This window comes from Rhinolophus sinicus, chromosome 4, assembly GCF_057876585.1.
Source record: "Rhinolophus sinicus isolate RSI-liver-muscle chromosome 4, RSI-T2T, whole genome shotgun sequence".
Lineage (NCBI taxonomy): Eukaryota > Metazoa > Chordata > Mammalia > Chiroptera > Rhinolophidae > Rhinolophus > Rhinolophus sinicus.
In genome coordinates this window covers 48,389,000-48,413,188 of record NC_142504.1, presented here as the reverse complement: position 1 = coordinate 48,413,188, position 24,189 = coordinate 48,389,000, and the positions used below count along the sequence as shown (strand labels likewise).

The window sequence follows — 24,189 nt, the reverse complement described above, 5'->3', positions numbered from 1 at the left end:
TTATCTGGGATTATCTGAGAACTATCATCAGTCAGGTAACATTTTACCATGGATTAATTCCCCTAAATGGGCTCTAATGACTTGCCAGGACTCAGGACTAGTAAATTTTGAAGGACTCAGGCCAGGGAGTGCAGAGCTGGCTTAGATCTGGTGGGCTGGAGGGATGGTGGCCAGAGGTGTGAGGATATGGGTGTGGGTGTGCGGGGAGGCACTGACAAGGGGGCGGGGTCAAGAAAAAGAAGATGGAAGAGCATCAAAGGCAAATTTTGACTGCACAATTTTGTCTGGGCCTGCCCTATATCTGGGGAATGAACATTTCACCTTATAACTAGAGAGGATAATTCACGTAAAATTACTCTCTGCAAAAACCATCAAAATAGAGTTTTAATGTTGTGGGATTAGGGGCAACGAATGAGCCTGAAATAACACGTACATATCGTGCTCTGAGAGCTTCTTGAAACCCAACTCATTTGAACTTAAAAATTATCTTAGTGTAAAAAGCCTTCCTTTTAGGCACTAAAACATTGTCAGCAGAAGGACACTCTTGAAAAATCTCTCCCATCTCCTTTTATATAAGTCTAATATTAATTAAAGCAAATAAATTAGATTGCAATTATGTGCAATTGTGGATTGTAGTAGTAAGAGGAGAAGCTCTTCAGTACAGGTAATTGGCATCAATTGTGATTTGTCCAAATTAATTTAATATCCAGAGTGAGGTTAATATTTTGAACATTCTAATAATAAAGAGAATTAGACAAATGAGATTACAGCAGCTGTGAGCTATATATGGATGGCATTTCTTGGGAGTCCTATCATATTTCTGGGCTCACCTTCTTCTCACCCCAACATCAGTACTCACGTCAGTGGGGCAAGACCCGGGGCTCATTTTCATTAGGGATCTCCACATACTGGCTTAAGTACTCAGCCACCCTCCTCCCCTGCCATTGCCCCCAGAAAAGCAGGCAGACCCTACAACCTGAGGACCACTGGTACTAGGTTTGTCAGATGGGTGCAACCAAAAGTCTTGCCAGGGGCCTTGCCTCCCATTCTGAGATCTCCCACTCTGTGAAGGCAAGCAGTGTGCGAAGGCAGTTTGCTGTTTGTCATGCAGGAGACCCTGCTCGCTGCGCCATTTGTCATGCGGGGGACCCTGCTCGCTGCACCATTCCCCGCGCAGGTTCGAACCCTGCTCGCTGCGCCATTTGTTGTGTTGGGGGACCCTGCTCGCTGCGCCATTTGTCATGCGGGAGACCCTGCTCGCTGCGCCATTTGTCATGCAGGGAGGCCTGCGGGGTCTCTGCTCCCACTCCCCATACGCAGGACATGGTGAGGCCAAAAAGGAACACCCACGGAGCCATAGATGGGGGAGTCATACCACTATATTCTCTCTGGCGGCACTATACTCTCACTGGAGGCTGGGTCCACACTGTCCACAAACCGACATCCACACTTGCCAGCCCAGCCGCCATCTTCTTGCTAGCCCCATTCTTTTTCTCTTTCTCTCCCTCCGCTCTCCTCCGCTCTCCTCCGCTCTCCTCCGCTCTCCTCCGCTCTCCTCCGCTCTCCTCCGCTCTCCTCCGCTCTCCTCCGCTCTCCTCCGCTCTCCTCCGCTCTCCTCCGTAGCCACCGCAGTTATATTGGCGGCTAATTGGCTAACTGGCTACAGCTGACGGCCAATCAGCCACAGCTGACGGCCATCTACTACCCGAGCCAGCACTCCTCCACATGAGGCCGAGAGCCTGTAAACTACTTTCTGGGGCTCTGCCCCGACACTGTTATTTCCTGAAATCCCTTTGGAAATGTACAGAAAAAGAAATAAAATGTGTGTGTGTGGGAGTGTACGAGCCCATTCACACATTGTTAAAAACCAGGATTTAAAAAATTAACACACTGGTTTCAGATTCTTTTCTTAATAGGATCTTCTGCCACTGTTTTTCTTTTAAAACAATCTTACTAACAACATATTTGCTTGACACGTATTTCTTTTAAGAAGATGAGTTGAAGACCGAATGAACCTGACAGACATATTCATATACATAAGCATGCCTACTTCGTTTTCTTTTGAAAAGTGTAGGCAGCCCAAAGCTTCAACCTGCACTGCAGGTGGAAGAAGGATTCAAACACCCTTGTCAAATATTTGAGGCTGATTAGTCCGATCCTCAGTCGAATGCTGTTTTCGGTCCAGTCCCACATGGTATCAGAGACCTGGGACCTCTCAGGACTGGTGCACATATGTACACTGTCTATAGAGTGCCACCCCCTCCCTCACTGCAGTGAGGAAAAGACAGCCCAGTTGGGATGCTGTCCTTCTCTTTAGAACATTTTTGAGGATGCTGTACACCTGGCACACAGGTAGATCTGGGATGGCTGAGTCCTCCTGACACCCAGATCCTACATTCCAGTTTGTTTGGATCTGCCTGGGGGGATCCCAGAGGAAGTCAGAGTCTATGGGAAAAACGCCCAGAGTTTCTTTCCTCGATGCATAAGCCAGGCCTTCAGTTTTTGAAGTTCCTGTTGTCACCCTGCTTTAGGGACGGTAGAGTTTGCCTTCCCCACCTGGCTGCAAGCTTCAGGGAGTCAGTTTCTTGGACCTGCCACAGTGCCCACGATGACATTAGCAGATGCCATGTATTTTGCCCTTGCCATGCATGAGGCAGGCTCTGTGCTAAGAGCCTTCATATATTTTCACCTATAATCCTTCCCCTGTGAGACAGATTATCACCATTCCCATTTGACCTTAAGTGCAAGTAGGCTTGAAGAGGGTACGTAGCTTGCTTGTGGTCACAAGGTTGGTAAGTGGCAGAGATGGGATTTGCCCTTGATCTGTTTGATACCAAACTCTATGCCGTTAGCTATTAGCCTATGCTACGCCTTGGTATTCAGTGCTGTCTCTTGCACAGAACTTTTACTCAGAGGGGCCTCCACAAATGTCTGTTACTGAGCGAAGAAGAAGAATATATGGTGCTAACTTTGTGCCAGGCAATGACCAGGTACTTTATAAACATATGTGTCACAACAATCCAGGAGCTAGGCACTATTATTAGCCCCATTTTACAGATGGAGGAGGGGCAGTGTGGAGAGGTGACGTAACCTGTCTGAGGTCCGATAGCTGGCAGGTGATGCCCCTGGCATTTTACTGTAGGCAGTTTGGTGGCCTCAGAGGCTGTGACTTAGAACACTGCACATACTACCTCCTTTGAAGGAACATGAGCACATCTGAAGCGTGATGGGGAGACTTTTGTTTCATTTGTAGATGATTCTGTTGGTGTCAGGGTGGGTTATCCTGGATGAGGAAACTACTCTTGAAAGCTTTGCTGGCCCCGTAGGCCTACTTAGCTACTTCTCCGTCTGTGTTCCAGGAGCAACTGGTGCTTCATGGTTGGTTTTCTTGTCTATCCTTGGCATGTAGTAGGTGATCCAATACATGTTAGGTGAATAGATAGCTAAATGCAACCCCATCCACCATTTCTTGACTGGGCAAGAAATCAGCTGAGAGGGAAAAAGGGAAGTTGAGAAATAATTTTGGAGGTGAGAAGGAGAATGATAAAGTTTGGGAAGAAAGATGAAGAAGGGACTGTGGGAAAAAGAATCAGGCTGAAACTAAGAAGGACCCTAAGTTAAAAGTGGAGAACTTTTTGCCCCCAAGAGAAAGGCATCTGCCTGCATCAGCATGAGACCTGCTTGGCAAAATACGAGAAACTTCCTCTCTAGGGCTGCTGCCTATCGTGAGGGACGGATCTCAATGTTACGGAGTTCAGTGCCTGATTCTCCCAGGGATGAAATGGAGTGAGGAACATGGCAAAAGTAACTAAAAATGGGCTTTGTAATCAGAGAGATCTGGATTCAAATTCTGACCTAGACTGTGTGAGCCTTAGCTAGTTACTTGATGTCGCTGAGCCTATGTTGTCACCTCTCCAATGAAGACAATAAATCCTACTCTTTAGTGTTATGTTAGAACCAAATGACGATAATTGAAGGAAGGTGCCTGGCCTGCACTAGGCATGCAGTAAAGGCCAGTTGCCTTTTGGGCTGCACTCTGCCATCCTGACCACAAGCTGCTCAGAGGCAGCTCAGGGCTTTTGTCATGCAGATCCCAACCACAGAGGAGCTAGTGTACGACCCTAAAACATGGCACTTGTATTTTGGTTAGCCTTTGATCAAAGGTCAACAAAGCAGCACAGGTTTTAACTGTGCTGCTTTATTTATAATTGGTCAAATAAAGATTAGAGGTACTGTTAGAAGGTGCCTGGCACCTAGAGGTGGTAGTTCCTTTCAAGTCCACCCCTGAAGTCCATTTTCATCCCATTTCAACTGCATTAAAGCTCAGGGATAAGGGATTCTAACTAGTCCTGGTCTGTAACTCCCTGCAAAAGGGTCTGGTTCTTCTAGACAGCAGACTGTGTGACCACGGGTGCTGGCAGATGCTCTTTGAAAATAGAGGCAGGAGAGTTAATGTTGTTTGGCCAAACTGAAATTCAATACACCTAAGAATAAATTGAAATGTTTCCAACCATAAGATCAAACACCTACTCATCATCTTTGCGTTGTTCACTTTATAGGATTTTGAGATGAACAGAGAGAAATCAAATGAAGGTCAAGGAAAACAACACAAAATGCAATCTGGAATCAATAACACAAAGCCATTTTTATTCTTAATTTCTTTTCAGGCCGGGCCAATGGCTCTAATTAGAAAAAACCCCACTATGCCAGCTATGAAGGCAATTAACGGAGCCTCACTCCAGCGCTGTGTAATTGGGCTGTGCTGTCCTCATCTGACAGAGCATATAGTTGTTGACAGACACCCAGTTTCTCAGCTATACAACATCTTCCCACACACACTCTCCTGGGACAGGGCATTCCAAGCAGCTGGGAGGCTCCATACCGGGCAGCTGGTGTGTGTGTGTGTGTGTGTGTGTGTGTGTGTGTGTGTGTGTGTGTCAGAGAGAGAGAGAGAGAGAGAGAGAGAGAGAGAGAGACAGGTTTACCTCCCTGACTCCCCTGTAATGAGTGTTATCACTCTGGCTCTACCTACCCCAAGGTTGTTGTGAGGGGCAATGGGAGGTGTGGATAAAGCTCCTCGGAAGGCTGGCCTCAGGGTGCAGTGGGTCCAGATCTGTGTCCAGCTTTGAGCTCTGCAGGGATGAGGGGTAGTTGGATCTGCTACCCAGGCAGGGACCTGGGACCCAGGCAGGACGAGCAGCTCATACACAGGCAGCCAGAGAGCCCAGACTTGCCCTTCTCCAAATCACAGAGGCCGAAGCATCGGCCTTCTGCTGCCTTGAGGGGAGCAGCAGTGCGGGTCCTGCGTGAGTCAGAGAAAGCTGGGACCACCTGTAGCTCTATCCATGTGTGACCCTGGCCAATCGTTTATCATCTCAGAACCTCGTTTTCTAACCTGAGAAATAAAATGGAGATAAGCCCCCGTAGGAAAGGTAAGTAGTGCAGATTAGAGGTAATGTTAGAAGGTGCCTGGCACCTAGAGGTAGCAATACGTGGTGTTGCCTATATTAGGTCCTTTCAAGTCCACCCCGGAAGTCCATTTTCATCCCATTTCACCTCCATTAAAGTTCATGGAGAAGGGATTCTAACTAGTCCTGGTCTGTAACTCCCTGCAAAAGGTGAGGGGCTGGTTCTTCTGGTTGGCAGACTGTGTGGCATTTGTGGGAAGCTGTGTTAGAGGTTTAGACGTGAAGGAGGTGAAAGTGGGAGAATATTTTCTATCCCCGAGTCAACTTGTGTCCTGTACTCCTTGATAGTGGAAAACAAATCACTGGAAGATGGTGGAAGGGGCACTGCAGTGTCACTTGCCTGAGCAAGTTCTAAGCCGTCAGGAGCTGACATCTCTGTGACTGAGAAGTCACAGTGCTGTCATGATGGATGGTCAGCCCAGCCCGACCACCTGCCCTGTGCTCCCCAAAGCCCTGCAGCCTCAGGCTCCAGCACTCACTGCAGACCTTGATGGAGAGAGTGATCTCCAGATAGCTGCCAGTGAAGAGCCTGCCTGACAGAAATGCTACTTAAGAGGAAATCGTCTCAAAGGGCGGGACTCTCTCTCCTTCTCCCTCAGGTTCTCTAAAGTCCACCAGGGACATTGTTAGAACATCAGGAAACTTCATGCCTGGACAGTTACCTTTACTTCTCCCAGAACCCCCTTCACTGAGAAGTACTTTAATTTTATGCCCTGATTTTGAGAAATGGTCATGGCAAACACTCGTTGTTATTACTTATGGAACTGTTGTCAAGGACACTGTCCATCACGTCACTCAGTGTCTTACATAAAAGGAAGTTCCCTCCATAAGAAATCTATTATAGAGTTTTTTCTAGAAACATTTCCGTTTTTTCCCCCTGAGAAAAAACAGTATGTAGCTTCTTTTCAGATAATGAGAATTGTGTAACTTACTGATGCCAAGGGGCTCAGTCCAATTTGGCAAAATACGAGAGACTTCCTCTCTAGGGCTGCTGCCTATCGTGAGGGACGGATCTCAATGTTACGGAGTTCACTGCCTGATTCTCCCAGGGATGAAATGGAATGAGGAACATGGCAAAAGGAACTAAAAATGGGCTTTGTAATCAGAGAGATCTGGATTCAAATGCTGACCCAGACTGTGTGAGCTCAGTCATATCGCAGTAACTAGAGTCACTTTTATAATGAGCATAGTACTGGAATTATGCTCCCTTCCTTGGTCCTGATGGTCCCTTTATCTTCCATTGATATGTATCTTTTGTTATATATTTATCTTTTATTGTAAATAATATGTAGCTATAGATACACCTATAATATACATGTGCATATATACTTTATTATAAGTGGAGTCAAGTCTTTTTTTGGAGACACAACTTTCCGCCTAACGGAAGGAGCTGGATGACGATGTGTAAGATCCTTAGTTTACTCAGAGGGTCCATCTCCTAATAACCATTCTCAGCATCTGTGCATCTGGGACAGCTCACAAACCTAATGAATCTGGGTATAGCCTTGGACCCTCTGTGATCTTTGAAAAGGCATTTAATCTCTTAAGCCTCAGTATAATACCACTTGCCCAGTTTACCAAATAAAGTGTTATGGGGATCAAATAAAACAATGAATGCCCTTTGAACTGAGGCTTTTTAACAACATGTGAGAGTGGCTAAAAAAATGTCCAATTTACAGCTCAGCTTTGCTTGACGAGGAAAATGCAACTGGGAGGAATGAGGAAAAGACTAGAGTTTACTAAGCACTTTGCTTGATATTTTCTGGTTGCCCCTCCAGATCCACTCTCTGCCCTTCCCCATCCAGCTCCGTGTTCCACGGGGCTGACCCCTTAGATTGCATCAACTGGACTCTTGTACCCTCAGGCTTCAGCTGATAGGAGACACCAGCAGATTGGAGGAGGGAAGGAAAGAAAGGCTGGGGTGTTTTCTCTCCTAACAGGCCACAAGTTGGGTGACACTATTCTTGTACTGAAAGCCACACATCCTGTGAGGTGGCCTCTCCCACAGCCAGTTACAGAGACAGCTGCAGCTACATCTCTCTCTAGCTTTTGTAACCACTCCCTCTCGGGTCATGGCTCCCTCTGTTGCTAACTAGGGGAGGCCTTATCATCCCTCTGGGTTCTCCTTAGTCCTGCCTACACCTTTGTCAATAGCTGCTTCATTAAACTCTCCTAAACTATCCTGAATCAGGGCACCACCTGTTTCCTGTTGTGGTCCGGTTGTGCTCATGAGAGGCACAAACCTCATAAAACCTTCTTGAGGCAGAGAAGATTGCTCATTCTATAGATGGGAAAAAGATATGGCTAATTTCCAAGGTCATTAAATTGTAAGCTATAGAGCTAGGTACCAAACCCAGATGGGGTCTTATGCCCTTTTTTACCTGTCTTATGTTCTCTCAGGTGGATGAGCTGTTTTGATACGTCATTAGGACCTCCAGCATAATGCTTAATGGTAATGGTGGTGGAGGCATCTTCTTCTAGTCCTGACTTTAAAGGGAGGACTTCCCATGTTTTACATTCAAGAATAATGTTTGCCCTTGTTTTTTAGTGGATATCTTATAATGGATCAAGGACTTTCTCCTGTATTCCAAGTTTTCCGAGTTAAAATTTTTTCTGAAATCACTAAGTAAAAGTGATTTTCTTAAATCACTTTTTTCTGTGGCTATAACAATGAACATTGGCTTTTTAGCTTTAATGTGTTACATGGAGAGTTCAGTTCCAGGCAGGCACACATAATCAAGGATTTCGGTGGTAGCAGAGATTTGAAGAGAGGACGCTGGAATTTCCATCTCCATGTCCACTGAACTTGGAAACCTCGCCCAGTGACCCACTGCCTCCCAAAAGCTCTTCCCACCTTCTGCAGCTCAGAGTTGGAGAATTCCTCAGTGGCCTGGGCTGAATCCATGTCCTGTAGTGCCTCCTACTGGTGCTGTATAACATGGGGCTACAAGGAGCCTGCTCCATCTTTCTTCTTCCATATGACCGGTTTGGGCACTCTAACGGTCCCAGCTGTTCCTGTCTCAGTGCCACCAAGTTTCCTACAGCCTTGCTTTGAATGTGGTTTGCAGAGCTGAAATGAGCCCTGCAGGCCTCAAATACTGTTACATTGAGGAGGACACTCCTTTTCTTGCTCTAGATATTTACCTTCTACAACTTAAGATTCCATTCGCCTTTTCACAGAGCTGCTGCCTGATAACCTTGCCACTTAAGTAAATCCCTTATGTCTTTCCTCTATATAGCTCCTGATTCATGATCTTTCTAATAATGTGGTTGGGCGTTTAGAATCATGGTGAGGTCCTTACATTGACCTTTGTTAAATTTCATCATATTAGATTCAACCTGTCAAAATCTTTTGGATTCATATTGTTTTCCAGCTATATAACACCCCACCCAACTTTGTGTTCCTCACGAGTTTGATGAGCGCATATCCCCATTTCAGTCATCGTTGAGAAGCTCAAACAGATAGAGCTGAGGATCAAGCCCTGAGATTTGCTGATTTGAGGCGCCATTAGGACAGTCTCGTTATGTCTATCATGCAAATAGAAATTTAGAAATGGAGCTTGGTTGGAAAATATAGACTGGATATTTAAATTGGGAGTCAGTGAGAGGTAAAACAGTGCAAATGGATAATACAGAAGAGAGAGATCATAGAGAGAGGAGCAGGCAACAAAGGTCAGAAACTTGGAAGGGGGAGGGGAGCTAGAGAAGGCAGAGAAGGGGAATCAAAACTATCGGATGGGAACCAGGAGAGTCCAGGGTCATGGTAGCCGAGAGAAGAGATAGTGCCAAGGAAAAGAGTCAAGTGAGGTTACAGAGAAGACCTGAGACGAAAGGTCATTTGGGGTGTGTGTGTGTGTGATGAAGGAAGGATTAGAAGCAAGATTAAATTTCAATCTAGCTCTGAATGGGGGTATTGGTAATGCTTTCTTCCTTAAGCCACGTGGTGAGGAAACAGGTGTTGATCACATCATTATTTATACTTTTTTGAATGGAAGAAATATTCATAATAAAACTTTTTTTCCGAAAAATGGCAAATAAGTAGTGTGGAAGTAGAAGTATGGGGACTATTTTTAAAAAATGAAATCATAGTAGTACAACGGCAAGAGAAAGAGTAAAAGCTCATCACATAGAGGGTGGCGTTCACGGTCCTGAGCGTATGTATAAGATAAGGCGAAACACCACTGCAGGGAAACCGCTTTACTGTGGGAAAAGGAAAGTAAGTGATGGACTCTACATTCTGGAGGGGCCAAAGGGGAGGGAATTAAGAACTCAGGAGACACAATAGTTATAATGTGGAAGCAACTCAAGTGTCTCTTGATGAATGAACGAATAAGCAAAATGTGGTATATACAAACCATTGAATATTATTCAGCTTAAAGATAGGAAAATTCTGACACAAGCCCCACCTAGGATGAACCTTGAGGATACTACACTAAATGAAATAAGTCAGTTACAAAAAGACAAATACCGTATGACTCCAGTTATATGAGATACTTAGAGAAGTCAAAATCATAGAGACAGAAAGTAGTTGGTGGTTGCCAGGGGCTGGGGGCTCAGGGGAGTGGGGAGTTATTTAAAATAAAAACAACTCAGGAGGAAAAGTAGTCTCCAGGACAGAAAAAGGACAGAGAGACAGAGATGAGGGAATAAAAAAAGAACAAAAAATAAAGATTGGAGGTGGATAAGAAGGAACTTGAAGTTGTCACTGGATGAGCTTCATCTCAGTGGAGGGTCTGGTGGGGTCCACCAAGGATGTGTTGCAGGTTTGAACACAGAGGAGGAGGTGGTTTAGAAACACTTCTGGAAGGGACTGTGAGGGACCAGGAAGAAATGAATGAAAGAGGTACCGAGGGGCAAGGAGTTCTCAGCAGAGGTTACTCATTGTATGAAGGTGTCACGCAGGGTGGCATGCGGGGTCTCTGGTCCCGCTCCCCACATAAGAACGCAGGACATGGTGAGGCCAAAAAGGAACACCCACAGAGCCATAGATAGGGGAGTCATACCACTATAGTCTCACTGGAGGCTGGGTTGGAGACACAGGAGGCAGGAGCCACACGATCCGCAATCTGCCGTCCACTTGTCTCTGCCAACCAACCTCACTTGCTAGCTGCAATCTGCCATGCTAAGTGCAATCTGCTTCTGCTAGTTCAGTGTCGCGTGGGAGACCCTGCTCGCTGCGCCATTTGTCGCGCAGGGCGGCCTGCGGGGTCTCTGCTCCCGCTCCCCACATAAGAACGCAGGACATGGTGAGGCCAAAAAGGAACACCCACGGAGCCATAAGTAGGGGAGTCATATCACTATATTCTTGCTGGTGGCTGGGTTGGAGACACAGGAAGCAGGAGCCACACTGTTTGCAGCCCTCACTGCTCCGCTTGCAGGCTCAGCCACCATCTCCTTGCTGGCCCCCATTTTTCTGCTAGCGTAGCCACAGTAGTTATATTAGTGGCCAATGGCTCACTGGTTATAGCTAACAGCCAACTGGCCACAGCTGATGGCCATCCAATCACAGTTGATGGCCATTTACCACCTGAGCCAGCACCTTTCCACGTGAGGCTGAGAGCCTGGAAACTGCACTCCTGGCTCTGTCCCCACAGAAGGTGTAGTAGATGCATCACTCTGTTTGGGGTCTTTCTCCAGCTATGCTCAGCTACCTAGGGATAGAGGTAGGAAAAGCAGAAACGGTGTTGGTGGTGATCCTGGACTGAGGGTTCTCAAGGTGGGGGTCAGGGGAAGCAGCTTGGGGTACTGACAAAATCTGAGTAGGGCAGGGCAGAGCAGGGCAGGATACACTCTGTGTCTATATTTGTGTTTGAGAGGGAGTCTCTGGAGTTAGCTCTGGTTTTGAGGACCAAATTGTGAGGGGTCATGGATGCCTGTGTTAGTGGTTTGCTGTAAGATCTGAGCCTGCCCAATTCTCACAGCCTGAAACTGTGGCCCTAGGGCCGTCTTTCCCCTAAGAAGCCCCCCTCATTACTGGAACACCTGTAAAGTAAAAGGGGCTGAAGAAAATTCTTACAGATTGGTTTGGGGTGAAAGAAATCTACCATGGTATCTTTCAGGGCAAGTCTAAATGGGTTTCAAGATGTTTTTATACAGTTTTCATTTTGACAGTGAGATATTCTGGTTTGTATTCAGCCTTCATAGCAGGAAGTAGCCTGGGACACAGCTAGAATTGACCAACTTATTTCAACTAGACTTTAACTGCCACAGACGCTGCTATGTAGTAATGATTGCAAACGACATGCCCTATTTCTCTCCTGCAGAGCCTTCAGCTATAAACCTCCTGCTTGCTCTTGTGCACAGCTTTGCTCTTTATTATTAGGGTTACACTGAAGGGGCCAGTTTCAGGAGCCCAGGAAATTTTACTAGCATTCGGGGAGGAGGAAAAAGACTGACGTTAACACACTGAAAGGTGTTAAAAAATTATAATTCTCCAGGCTGCATGAGAAAGAGGATTCAGTTCCAAATTTATGCCCCTAGGAAAGGTTGTGCTTGAGTAAGAACAGATAAACTGGCAGAGTCATTCTGACAGCCCAATCATGTAAGGCAGTAGGAAGCTACTGCGTGGATAGTTTCAGAAAGGCAGGTCAGGTAACAACTGGCCTTAGATAGCTCATGGAAGTTGGGGGTTCTGAGTTGTAATTCTAGACTTCCTGTATGACTGAATGTCTTAGTAACTCGGAGCTTTTTGAGGCACACATTTATTCCCCTTGTATCCCCAGAGCCTGGCATATATGTGTGCTTTATGGGTTTATATAGAAGGAATCGTGTTGGACTAGAAATTAGGTGGCGACAGGAGAGCGCAAAATATTCACAATGGAAAGCGTCATCTCCTGGTTTCTGCCTCATTAGGGAAAGGAAAACCACCGTGATGGTGGGGAGCGTGTTGAGGAAGAGCCCGCACTCCAGAAGAGGACTGCTTGCCGTGAGCTCCTGCTCCACTGCTTACTGATCGAATAGACTCTCTGAGTTATAGTGCCCTCATCTGCAAAATGGGGGCAATATACTCGAACCTACTTCATAGATTATTGTGAGGATGAAATAAGATAAAACAGGCGCAGTCCCAGCACAGAGCAAAATCACAATAATGCCAGGGAGAGGGGAGTCCCTTAGCTGTTATTACCTTCTCCCCTAATCCTCTGAAAGATTCACTTCTCATCCTTCTCTTGCAGGCTGAGTCTTTCCTAACTATACTCTACGTGCAGGTGTCCTAGAGGTGCTGTGACGCTCCGTTAACTTACAGAAGCAAGCTCAGCGCCCAGGGCTTGCACAGCCTCAGTACATGCTTACTGAAAGAATGAATGTAGAAATAAATTTGCTCGTAACTTCTGGGAATTACACAACATACAAATAATTTGATTTAATTATTCTCACTGCACAATAGAATTGTTGGATCCTTAGGTTCTGAAAACACAATGAGTCACTGAAATTAACGAAAGCGTCTGGAGGGCCTCACATTTTTACTACATAAGAGCCTCCTGGTTAACTCAAAAATTCCCAGAGTCAGAATCGGTCGATCTGGAAAGCATGAAGGTGGTAGTATTTTAAACCCATCCCCCGGATGATTCTGAGGCCACACTTTAGGGCAGCCTAAAGGCCTCTATTGAGAAACTCAGGAGTTTCTGAAAAGAGTATGATGGGTGCCCATCTAAATGCAAGACTCTCTTTGTTCTTTTACTTTGAGGTCTCCTTCTTTCTCCAGTTGGTAACAGAATACTAGGATTGAAATTACCTTCAGTCCAAGACTGGGCTGGGAGAAGCTTGGCTCACGTAAGTTCTGGTGGTGTACAAGTGTGGACACGCTTAAAGGATTGGTCGTAAACATCTAGAGTGATTTGGACATACTATATGCCTGCAAATCATCCCGAGGGACTGTTCTTTTGGACTGTTAAGTCTACCTGTTTCGCAGTCTGATTGTATTTTCAGGACGATTGTATTTTCTCCTTCAGGATTAAAGGAAGACATTCTGCAGTGCCACTAGAAATAATTCAAAATCCAAGAAGGTTTAATGTGAACTACAAGAATAGCACCTGCAGTCATACTTCAAGTCTAAGAATGCGTCTAGATCAGTACTAGAAATATATTAATAGGAAATAAATGCTAGGTCCTTTAGCCTGCAGGGGAGAAGTTTCTGTGTGTTTCTCTGGTTTTCCTAAGGCATTTGCCTCCTCCAGAATCAAGCATCTGCATTTAACCTCCAGTTGAGGTCATCAGTCTGTTCCACCACGACGTGACACGTTCCACCTGGCCTCACTCTCACTTCTCCACTAAACTGTTCTTGTGTTGTCTTGAAAGAGTCTTAAGATTCAACTATTAATCAGAACCAATTTAACAGGCTGTTGATGCCAGGAATTAATTTTTTTCAATTTGCAAAGCTGGGATAAGCTGATCAAGGAGAATGGTACGATTTCACAGGAAATACATTAAACTCCCCACACCTGTCTGAAGAGCTTACCGAGGTTCACAAGGGTGCAGAGAAAGGGAGAGTTTGGGTGGCTACATTACGTGTCCATGGAGAGTACTTATGAGGAATTTATAGATTTTTCTAGGTAACCTCACATACACACAGTGGTGGGTGCTCACCTACATGCAAGAATCTCTTTGTGTTTTCATATTTAGGTTTTTTCTCCTGTGGCTGAATGGGTACTAAGATTGAAAGTACCTTCAATCACAGATTGGGAAACTTTTCCCCCACAGGAATAGAATTTCACCTCCAGCATTGTATAATAATTAATGTGATTCCCTCCATGTCAGGGGAGACTGGGAGGGACAGACACAACCAGCTACATGATTTGCAGGCCCAGTGATAGGTGAAAATTAACCAAAAAGCAAAAAAGTGCCATTAGAAGTATTAAAATACTTTTTGTCCTGTGGTCTCTTTCTTGCCTTATCATGCTGTTTGTTTGTTTTTACTCTTTTGTCCCCCTTTTTCTTATTGTGGTAAAATACACTACAAAAAATTCCCATCTTACCCTTTTTACATTTACATATTACATGTATATGTTGTACATTTTTAAGTGTGCAGTGGTATTAAATACATTCACATTGTTGTGCAGCCACCCATCAGTGGTGGTGTCTTATTTGCCATTTAATGCCATTCTAAGTAAATAAAAATTAAAAATTTAAATTATTAACACGAATTTTACCATTCATTTCTCATTGCACAATGCCAGTTTTAAATGCAAAGGTCAGAGCATTTAACTAATTTGTGCCATCATCGAAATCGCAACGTGTACTTTGTCCCTGGAGGATGCCTCGAGCTGGCCAGAAGGACAAACACAGACAGCCTCAGGAAGGTTGGAAGGAGGCAGAGAGGGTTCCCCTGGCACAGAGCGGCTCAGGGAACTGCCCCTGGTACAGGGATATTCCAACCTTCGCAGGTGTGACAGAGCCCCACCCTCCAGGGTACTGCAGCCTCTGTACTAGGTAACTGGGTCAGGAGTGAGCAATCTGTTCACCCCTCATCGAGTTGTGGCATCCTGCTTGGTGTCCACCAGAGTACTGCCACAGTGCTGCCAGTCCTGGGTGGGATGGCCACCGCTATGCCCTGCCCCAAGAGGGTGTAGGATTAGGTACAACCAACAATGACCTTCCCCCCTGTGCCCAGGCCCTTGCTTGGGGCAGAGGGTCTCAGTGGTCACTGGGGTGGCACAAGGAGGGGAAGTCAGGCAGGGCTCAGGTTCCAGGGAGCAGGAGAGGGGGCTGAGAACCCACCCCCCAGGGAGCTGGAGACATGGGATGGGGGTGGGCAGGATAGGGATGAGGAAGAGGGAGGCAGCAGGAAGTGGGACACCCTGCACTGTCTCCATGGCTCCCCCCTGCCCCCCCACCCCCGCCGCAGGCTCCAGTGCTACACAGTGTCAGAACTGGGGCTCAGAGCATTAAGCCCCATGCACGGGGGGCGCTGCTGAGCTCGGGACCCAGTGGGACTACACTGTTTGTGCACTCCCAGAGCTGGCCCTGGTGCAGGAGCTGAGAACAAGTAAGCGAGGGGACAGGAAAGCTGGTGCTTTTGGGAGCCAGGCTGGCCCTGCCCATCCCCGGCTCCCACACAATGTCCAGGAACATTTCGGTGTGAAGAGATGATTTGTCCTCTGGACAAAAAGCCTTCTCTCCTCTTCGCTACTGCCCTCCTTTCGGCATTGCCCCTGCTTCTTCCCCCTCCTCCCTTTCCTGCCCTAGATTCTAAGCAGAGCACTTGGACTCTGCCCCATTAGTGGCTTCTCTTTGGATCTTCCTTTGAAGCTCTTCCCTTTTTTGCTTCTCTTCTCTCTCCCTCTGTGTGAATGAGGGGAGATGGAAGATCTATCTTTTAATTATGCTTCATAGTAAATTAAGGTGGCATTCTCTGCCTGGCAGAATGCCTGTGGCTGTAGCATTTAATGCTGGTGAAACTCTTTGAGTTCCTGGGGTGGGGGTGCCTGCTTTTTAGTATTGTGGGAGGCCTAACAAGAAGAAAGGAGAGGGAGGGGGGAAAGCTGGAGAAAATCACAGAAGCATAGGAAATATGGCAAAGGGAACACGGGAAAATGGTTAAGGGGAAGAAGGTGGAAAGCGGGGGGTAGGGGGGGAAGGAAGTAAGAAGGGAAGGAAAGAAGGGAGCCTGGTTTCCGCCTGCTCTACCCACATGGTTTGAAAGAATAGAGGCTTCACCTGATAAAGCCACTACTCCAAGCAGACATCATCTGTGCATGCCGGTGCCAAGACAGACTGAGAATCCTAGGTGGTGACAAGAAATGTCAGCACGAGTCTCTTGCTCTGCTCCTGTCAGATCCTTGAAAATATGACTCAGCATTTTAGTCTTCTCAGAGCACATGCCAATGAATCAGAACCCCAGATGGTGTGGGTGCTCTGGAGAGAACTGGGTGAGGGGGTTAGATGGGGATGTTAAATGGGTCAGAAGAACAATGGAAAACACGTTCTGGGGCTCCCAGTAGGGCCAGCATTGTGTTGAGGGGAGCTGGGACTGTTTATTTACAAAAATGAACTCTCTTTTTCCAGCATGATCAAAGCAGAGGCCGTATTAGCCAAGTGTATTCATAACCTCAAGTTTTGAAAACCCTTTCTTCCTAGTAGTATTATAAAGAACTAGCCTCTGGGGTCCTGTTGGAAAGGCTCCACTAAGTCTCTCGAGAAGGGAGAAGAAAGGGCAACTCTGATGGACAGCCTAGAGGTGACACATGGCTTCATGGTCGGGACTGGCACAGCCCCTCCGAGATGCAGACTCACAGGAAACCACAGGCTTCCTGCTCTTTCTGTTCCCTCAGTAATGAGCATCTCTCTCCAGAGGAAGATTTCACTTTGGATTGTGCTACAGACTCCACTGAGGTTTTCCTCACAGTGGCAGCCAAAACTAATATGTCAAGGGAGTAAAACGACCCCCTCCACAGACCTGGAGTGTGCTGATATACTTCCTGAGCCCTCTTTGATGACCAATGAGATACGAGGACAGTATTTATCTCTAATTCAAGAGAGGAACAGCAAAGATAGACTTACTCTCTCTAGCACAGAATTTCTCAAAATGGTGGCCTGTGGATCTCCCACATCAGAATTACATGGAATGGTGGTTGGAAAATCAGATTTGTGCATCCCCACTGCAGAATTACTAAATCGCTGTGAGTGAGGGGTCAGGATGTACATTTTAAAGAAGCTGAGCATTTGTAACCCTATATATATATTGACAGTTGTAAATCAATGCTTGGAGCGGTGGTTCTTAAACTTGAGCAAATCTCAGAATGACCTGGAGGGCTTGTACACATAGACGGCTGGGCCTCGCCCTCAGAGCTTCAGATTCAGTGGGTCTAGGGTCAGGCCTGAGAACCTCCATTTCTAACAAGTTCCTAGGCGATATTGACGCTGCTGGTCTGGGGACGATATTTTGAGAACCTCTGGGTTAAAGCAATTACAACAACTGTCGAGTGTAACCTATTTACTGAGGCTCAGAGTGCAGGAGGCAGTGGTGGTGGAGGGCTTGTTTTCTCTCTCTCCAAAAGGTGAATGTCTGGGAAAGCTCTGCTGGGCCACGCGGCTCCAGGAGCCGGGCCCCTACGCAGGGCCTCAGGGAACAAATGGTGTGTGTTTATTCTGGTGGGTGGCGCTTCAGACTCTTGGGAGCTGTTTGGTTCTATATAAAAATGGGGCTATAGGTCTGTTTTAGTAGGGCAAGAACAGAAGGATTGGCCAAATCTAGCACTTTCAGTACATCCCAGAACTAAGCTGGAATAACAACTGGAAGCACAAAGAGTAGGCAGAGTGCTCATTACTGTAGCTAACCAGGTAGAAACCATCTCTAAAAAGCCAGGCTCCTTTGCGGGGTGGGCATCAGGCCTCTGGGCTGATATTTCAGGGATCTCAGGACACAGATGCTTCCTTTCTTCCATCTAGAAAGTATTTCAGGCTGAGGCCTCTACAGACCATCGTGGCTTGCTAGGTAGGCTCTATGGCTCCTCCCCTCCTTCCTCAGGTACCCGCAGTTACCAATATGGCCACTAGAGGTCTCAGTAGGACAACCATTATCCTTGGAAGGGGCCAAGAAGCACCTGGAAGAAGCCTGAAAATTACCCCGTTTGATTTGTTGTTTTGGGGGCTCCACGGAAAAGGCAAAAATAAGGTGAGGAGCTCATGACTTGTGCCTGCCTGTCTGTCCCGCATCCACTATGTGAGGACTGGTCTTGCATGACTGCCCAAGGATGTGATTTTCCTCATTAAACAGCACTAAGTTGTCATGGGAGAAGGGACGGTAACACCAGGGAAATGATGGTTGCCAAGAAGGGGCATGCAGGCCCTTACCATAATTTCCAGCAGCGGCTCCCTCCAAATGACATGGTTGATTGAAAATTTTCAACCTTATGTCAAGTTCTTTGCAAATGTAGCTTTAAGAGTCCTCCAGCATAACTCTTCCAGCCAGATTTGCTGCCTCTGAAGCCCTTTCTCCACAAAAATTCTGGAGCTTAAATTCTATCCCAGTGATACTTTCTGAGGTCATGGCTCTTTGCAGAGCTACATTTTGTACAGCAGCTTTAGAACTTAAGAAGTGCACAGGAAATTATCCACCTCTGTGATTTTCCCCACCCCACCATACCCTGTCCTGTTCTTCTTGACCAGTGTGGAATCAGTGTCAGATCTAGGGAAGGCTGCTGTAGACCAGATGAGCTATTTTGGAAAAAGTTACATATCAAATCAAACTCAGTATATAGAAACCAAAATGGACCAAAATGTTAAATCAAGTGATGATACTTTGCTTTATCTAAAGATGCATCATAAAAATGCCATGGATGGGGGGAGGGGGTTCACACAGTGTGAGGGATATAAATGATAAACGTCTAAGTATTACTTTGTCTTGTGCACCTGAAACTAATAAAAAAAGAAAAAAGAAAAAAAAATGCCATGGATTCACCATGGAAAAAGACAGCTGTTAAAATGACATTGCATATTTGGTTAATATCTGTATTTCTATAATTTTATGTAAACGGGGGGTATATCTCATAGCTGTGCAGGAAGCTGGAATGTGTGGGTCTCTACTCTTGCTTTCCGGCTTTCAAATTAGTCTCTCACTGCCTCAGAGACTTTCCTGGCCCTGTTAACTCGGTAAGCAACGCACTGAAAGGAGAAAATGTAACCTTGCTCACCTACTGGGTCTCCTCAAGTTCCAGAGCTCTAATCAGTGGTGTCTTGGAAAGGAGAGAAGTAGATACCAGCTGGATAACTCCAAACTGCAGAAACCGGCATATCTGAGATGGCCCAACCTGACGTTTGCCACATCCACCTCAGTGTTGTAAGTCTGTGTAAGGGTGGCAGGCAACTTGCATCTCACCTGCACTTTCTCCCTCCTGTCTTTGTCCTTCTTCAGTTAATAACAGAGACTTACAGGGTTCTTACTCCTGTGTGCTGTCTTCATTGGCACAGCCCAACTTTAAGTTTTTCTGTAATCCTATAGTGGGAAATGAATACTGCTGGGAGGAAATGGCATGAAAAACAGCCTGAGGTTAGGAGCAAACCTACTGTCATATATTTTTTGAAATCAGCTGTTTTCAAACTCATTTTACAGATGAAGAGCCTGAGGTCTAGAGAGGAATAGTAACTTTCCCAAGCTCACCAGATATTTAGTGGCAGAGCTAGGACTATGACCCATGGTCCTTTCCTGGGATGCAGGCTCCTTTACTTTCATGCACTTTAAAAAGGCTCTCCTGGGCCAGCCCGGTGGCTCAGGTGGTTGGAGCTCCAAGGCTGCTGGTTTGATTCCCACATGGGCCAGTGGGCTCTCAACCACAGGTTGTTGGTTCAACTCCTCGAGTCCCGCAAGGGATGGTGGGCTCCCCACTCTGCAACTAAGATTGAACATGGCACCTTGAGCTGAGCTGCAGCTGAGCTCCCAGATGGCTCTGTTGGTTGGAGTGCGTCCTCTCAACCACAAGGTTGCCTGTTAGACTCCCACAAGGGATGGTGGGCTGTGCCCCCTGCAACTAGCAATGGCAACTGGACCTGGAGCTGAGCTGCGCCCTCCACAACTAAGACTGAAAGGACAACAACTTGACTTGGAAAAAAGTCCTGGAAGTGCACACTCTTCCCCAATGAAGTCCTGTTCCCCTTCCCCAATAAAATCTTTAAAAAAAAAAAGAAAAAAAAAAAAAAGGCTCTCCTGGCTGTGTATAGGGTTCTCTCCCGGAAAGAAAGAAACTGGGACATACACTGAAGAGATGCTTTGAGGGAAAGAGGAGGATTGAGTTTTAAACCAGGTGCTGCCCCATCTGGGGCAAGTTACTTTCCTGGGCAAGTTACTTTCCCTCTCGAAACTTGTCACTGTTTATGAATGAAGGGTTTGGAGTGAAGGATCCATCTCTAAGGATCCTTCGGCTCCAGAATTCTGTGCGTGTCTGAGCGATGGGTGGGAGGCTGAACCCTGCAGGGGACTGAGTAGTGCTCAGTCACATCTTGTGAGAGCCTTTTCGATTTTATTTTTTAAAAACTTTATTACCTGGATTCTTAATTTATGTTTTTTTAAAATAATTTTTTATTTTTCAGTTACAATATTATATTAGTTTTAGGCGTAAAACATAGTGATTAGACATTTATATAACTTATGAAGGGATCACCCCTATAAATCTAGTACCCATTTGACCCCATACAGTTATTACAATATTATTGATTACATTCCTTAATCCCTTCCCTTTGTTCACTCATTCCTCCAACACCCTCCCATCTGGTAACCCCCAAAATGTTCTTTATCTATGAGTTTATTTCTGTTTTGTTTTTTAGCTTTTAAATATGTGAGATCATATGATATTCGTCTTTCTCTGTCTCAATTATTTCACTTAGCATACTACTCTCTAGGTATTGCAGATGGCAACATTTCATTCTTTATTATGGCCGAGTAATATTCCATTGTATATATGTACCTCTTCTTTATCCATTCGTCTATTGATGGACACTATGTTGCTACTATATCTTGGCTACTGTAAATAATGCTATAATGAACATATAGATGCATATGTCTTTTTGAATTAGTGTTTAGTATTTCTTTGGAAAAATACTTGAAAGTGGAATTATTGAATCTTTCTTTGTCTCTTGTTATGGTCTTTGTTTTAAAGTCTATTTTGTCTGTTGTAAGCACTTTTTTTCTTCCATTTTTATGACTCATCTTCTTCCATCATTTACTTTTAGTCTGTGTGTGTCTTTCCATCTGAAGTGAGTCTCTTGCAGGCAGCATACTCATATGTAAGGGTCTGTTTTCTTATTCATTCAGCCACCCTATGTCTTTTGATTGGAGCATTTAATACATTTACATTTAAAGTAATTCTTGATAGGTATGCAGTTATTGCCATTTTATTATTTATATTTTGATCTTTTTTTCTTCTTCCTAAAGAAGTCCCTTTAACATTCTTGTAATATTGGTTTGGTGGTAATGAACTCCTTTAGCTTTTTCTTGTCTGGGAAGCTCTTTGTCTGACCTTTGACTCTGAATGATAGCTTTACTGGGTAGAATAATGTTGGTTGTAGGTTCTTACTTTCCATCACTTCAAATATTTCATGCTAATCCCTTCTGGCTTGCAAAGTTTATGTTGAGAAATCAGCTGACCGTCTTATGTATGGGAGCTCCTTACGTAAAATATTTTTCACTTGCTGCTTTTAAAATTTTCTCTTTGTCTTTAACCTTTGCCATTTTAATTATATTGTGTCTTTGTGTGGGCCTCTTTTGGTTCATCTTGTTTGGGACTCTCTGCACTTCCCGGGCTTGTATGTCTATTAATATTTCCTTCTCCAGGTTAGGGAAGTTTTCTGTCATTATTTCTTCAAGTAGCTTTTCAATTTCTTGCTCTCTCCTTTCTCTTCTCCTTCTGGTTCCCCTATGATGGGAATGTTGTTATGCTTGATGTTGTCCCAGAGGCCCCTTACCCTATCCTCATTTTTGTTGGATTTTTTTTTTCTTTTTGCTGCTCTGATTGGGTGTTTTCTGCTACTTTGTCTCCTAAATCACCGATGTAAACCTCTGCTTCATCTAATCTACTGTTGATTCTCTCTAATGTATTCTTCATTTCAGTTATTGTATTCTTTATTTCTGACTGGTTCTTTTTTATGTTTTCTATCTCCATTTTTATGTTGCTATCTCTTTGTTAGAGTTCTCACTGAGATCATTGAGCATCCTCATAACTAGTGTTTTGAACTCTGTCTGGTAGATTGCTTGTCCCCATTTTGTTTAGTTCCTTTTCTGGAGTTTTGTTCTGTTCCTTCATTTGGGACATGTTCCTATGTCTCCTCATTTTGGCTGCCTCCTTGTGTTTGTTTCTATGTATTAGGTAGGGCTGCTATGTCTCCAGGTCTTGATAGAGTGGCCTTATGTAGTATGTGTCCTGTGGGGCCTAGTGGCACAGTCTCCCTGGTACCTGAGTTGGATGTTCCAGGTGTGTCCCTTGTGTGGGTTGTGTGTGTCCTCCTGTTATAGTTGAGCCTTGATTGCTGTTGGCACACCAATGGGAGGGACTGACCCTTGGGCTGTGTGGTTGTGAAAACTGGCTGTGACTACAATGGAGGAGCTGTTTTGCAGGGGCTGACCCTACAGAATGCGATTTGCTTTACCGGGGATCTGGTGCCTGCCCAATCTGCCCTTTGGGAGTGCCATGCATAGAAATGGTTGGGTGGTGCTCTGGTGTGATCTGAAACTGGCCACTAAATGTATTGGTTCTGGGACCAATTGGTTCTGGGACCCCTCTTGGGAGGGGCTCTGGTGCTGGCCAAGATCAGTTGCTGCCTGTGCCCTGCCTGGGGCCACTTGGTATGAACTACAAGGTGATCTGCAGATGCTTGCCACTGTGCTGTGCTTGGAGGTGTCTGAGAGAGGCCAAACTGTGAACCGAGGCTGGCTACCACTAGTGCTGGGCTTCGGGCTGATTAGCAAGAAATACGGGGCACACTGAAGCCAGATGCTGCTTGTTTGGGGTTTGTGAACCTTTGAGAGATTTTAGGAAAGTCCGTAGCATTAGCCAGGACATGACATTTGTATGGAAAAGCCAATGGAAGTGGCTTGGGTAGGCCTGCAAGTTGGGTGGGGTCTCAGGGAATCTCCAGGGCAGGGCTGAGGGTGAAGACTTAGATATGAGGCCTGCCTGCATGTGTCGGTGTAGGCTGGGAGAGGGCAGGTTTCAACAACAACAACAACAACAACAACAACAACAAAATGGATTCTGCCAGCACTTCTGTCTAGGAGAAAGCTGCCCCTCCAGCGCTCAGCCTGAAGCTAGACAATTCAGTTCCTCCCTGTATGTCCCTGGTGTCTTTTGAGCTGCTGCTCCAGTGTTGGAGCTCAGAGTGAGTGAGTCTGTCAGTGAGTAATTCTGTGCATGGGCCCTTCAAGAGGAGCGCCTGGGACTGCAGCCATTCTCCATCTCACTCAGCTACAATCTCCACTGGTTTCCACAACCACAAGTTATGGGGACTTCTCTCCCTGGCACTGGAACCCTGGGCTGGAGGACCTTGTTCCTTGGTGTGGACCTCCACAGCCAAGATATCCCTCCCAATTTTTAATTGCCACACGAGCGTGTGGGACCAGCCTGTTCCACATCTCCACCTCTCCTACCAGCCTTGACATGGCTTCTTCTGTATATCCTTATTTATAGGACATCTGTTCGGCTAAACTTTCAGTGATTCTCAGTGATAGTTGTTCTGTAGTTTAGTTGTAATTTTGATGTAGTTGTGGGAGGAGGTGAGCACAGTATTTACGTACTTTGCCACCTTGGAAGCCTATAAGAGCCCCTTCAATTTAAAATTCTTGTTATCTATGAAACTAACTTGCAAAGTTTCCTCCAAACTAATTCCTATTAAACACACATTTATAACTTTAGTGACATCGAAAATAAGAAGCAGTTACCACCCCAAAATCATGGTCAGGTGGGGAAGGCTGTACAGTAAAATAGGATCATGTATTAAATGTTCCAGGTATACTCTTTGTTAGGCACAATGTAAATCTAGTTTATCACATATTGCATTCACAAAGTAGAAATACAGTTTATGTGGATTCAAGGAATACCAAAAGGGATCGTGTGTGTGTGTGTGTGTGTGTGTGTGTGTGTGTGTGTGTACAATGAAGGGCCAGTATAGCCCATATTTGGTTTAAAAACCATTATCCTTTCTCCTTCATAATTATAGGTTTGTTCAATATTTTTATGTGTTCCATCATACACATATTTACAGACAAAATAATAAATGAACGAGAAGATTACCTCTTCTC

General features: G+C 45.5%; 1 protein-coding gene across 5 annotated transcripts in view; it reads right to left on the bottom strand.

Moving 5' to 3' along the window:
- Positions 1 to 24,189, bottom strand: part of LHFPL3 (LHFPL tetraspan subfamily member 3) — a 547,865-nt gene that overhangs the window by 26,336 nt on the left and 497,340 nt on the right. The gene's annotated exons all lie outside the window — the stretch shown is intronic.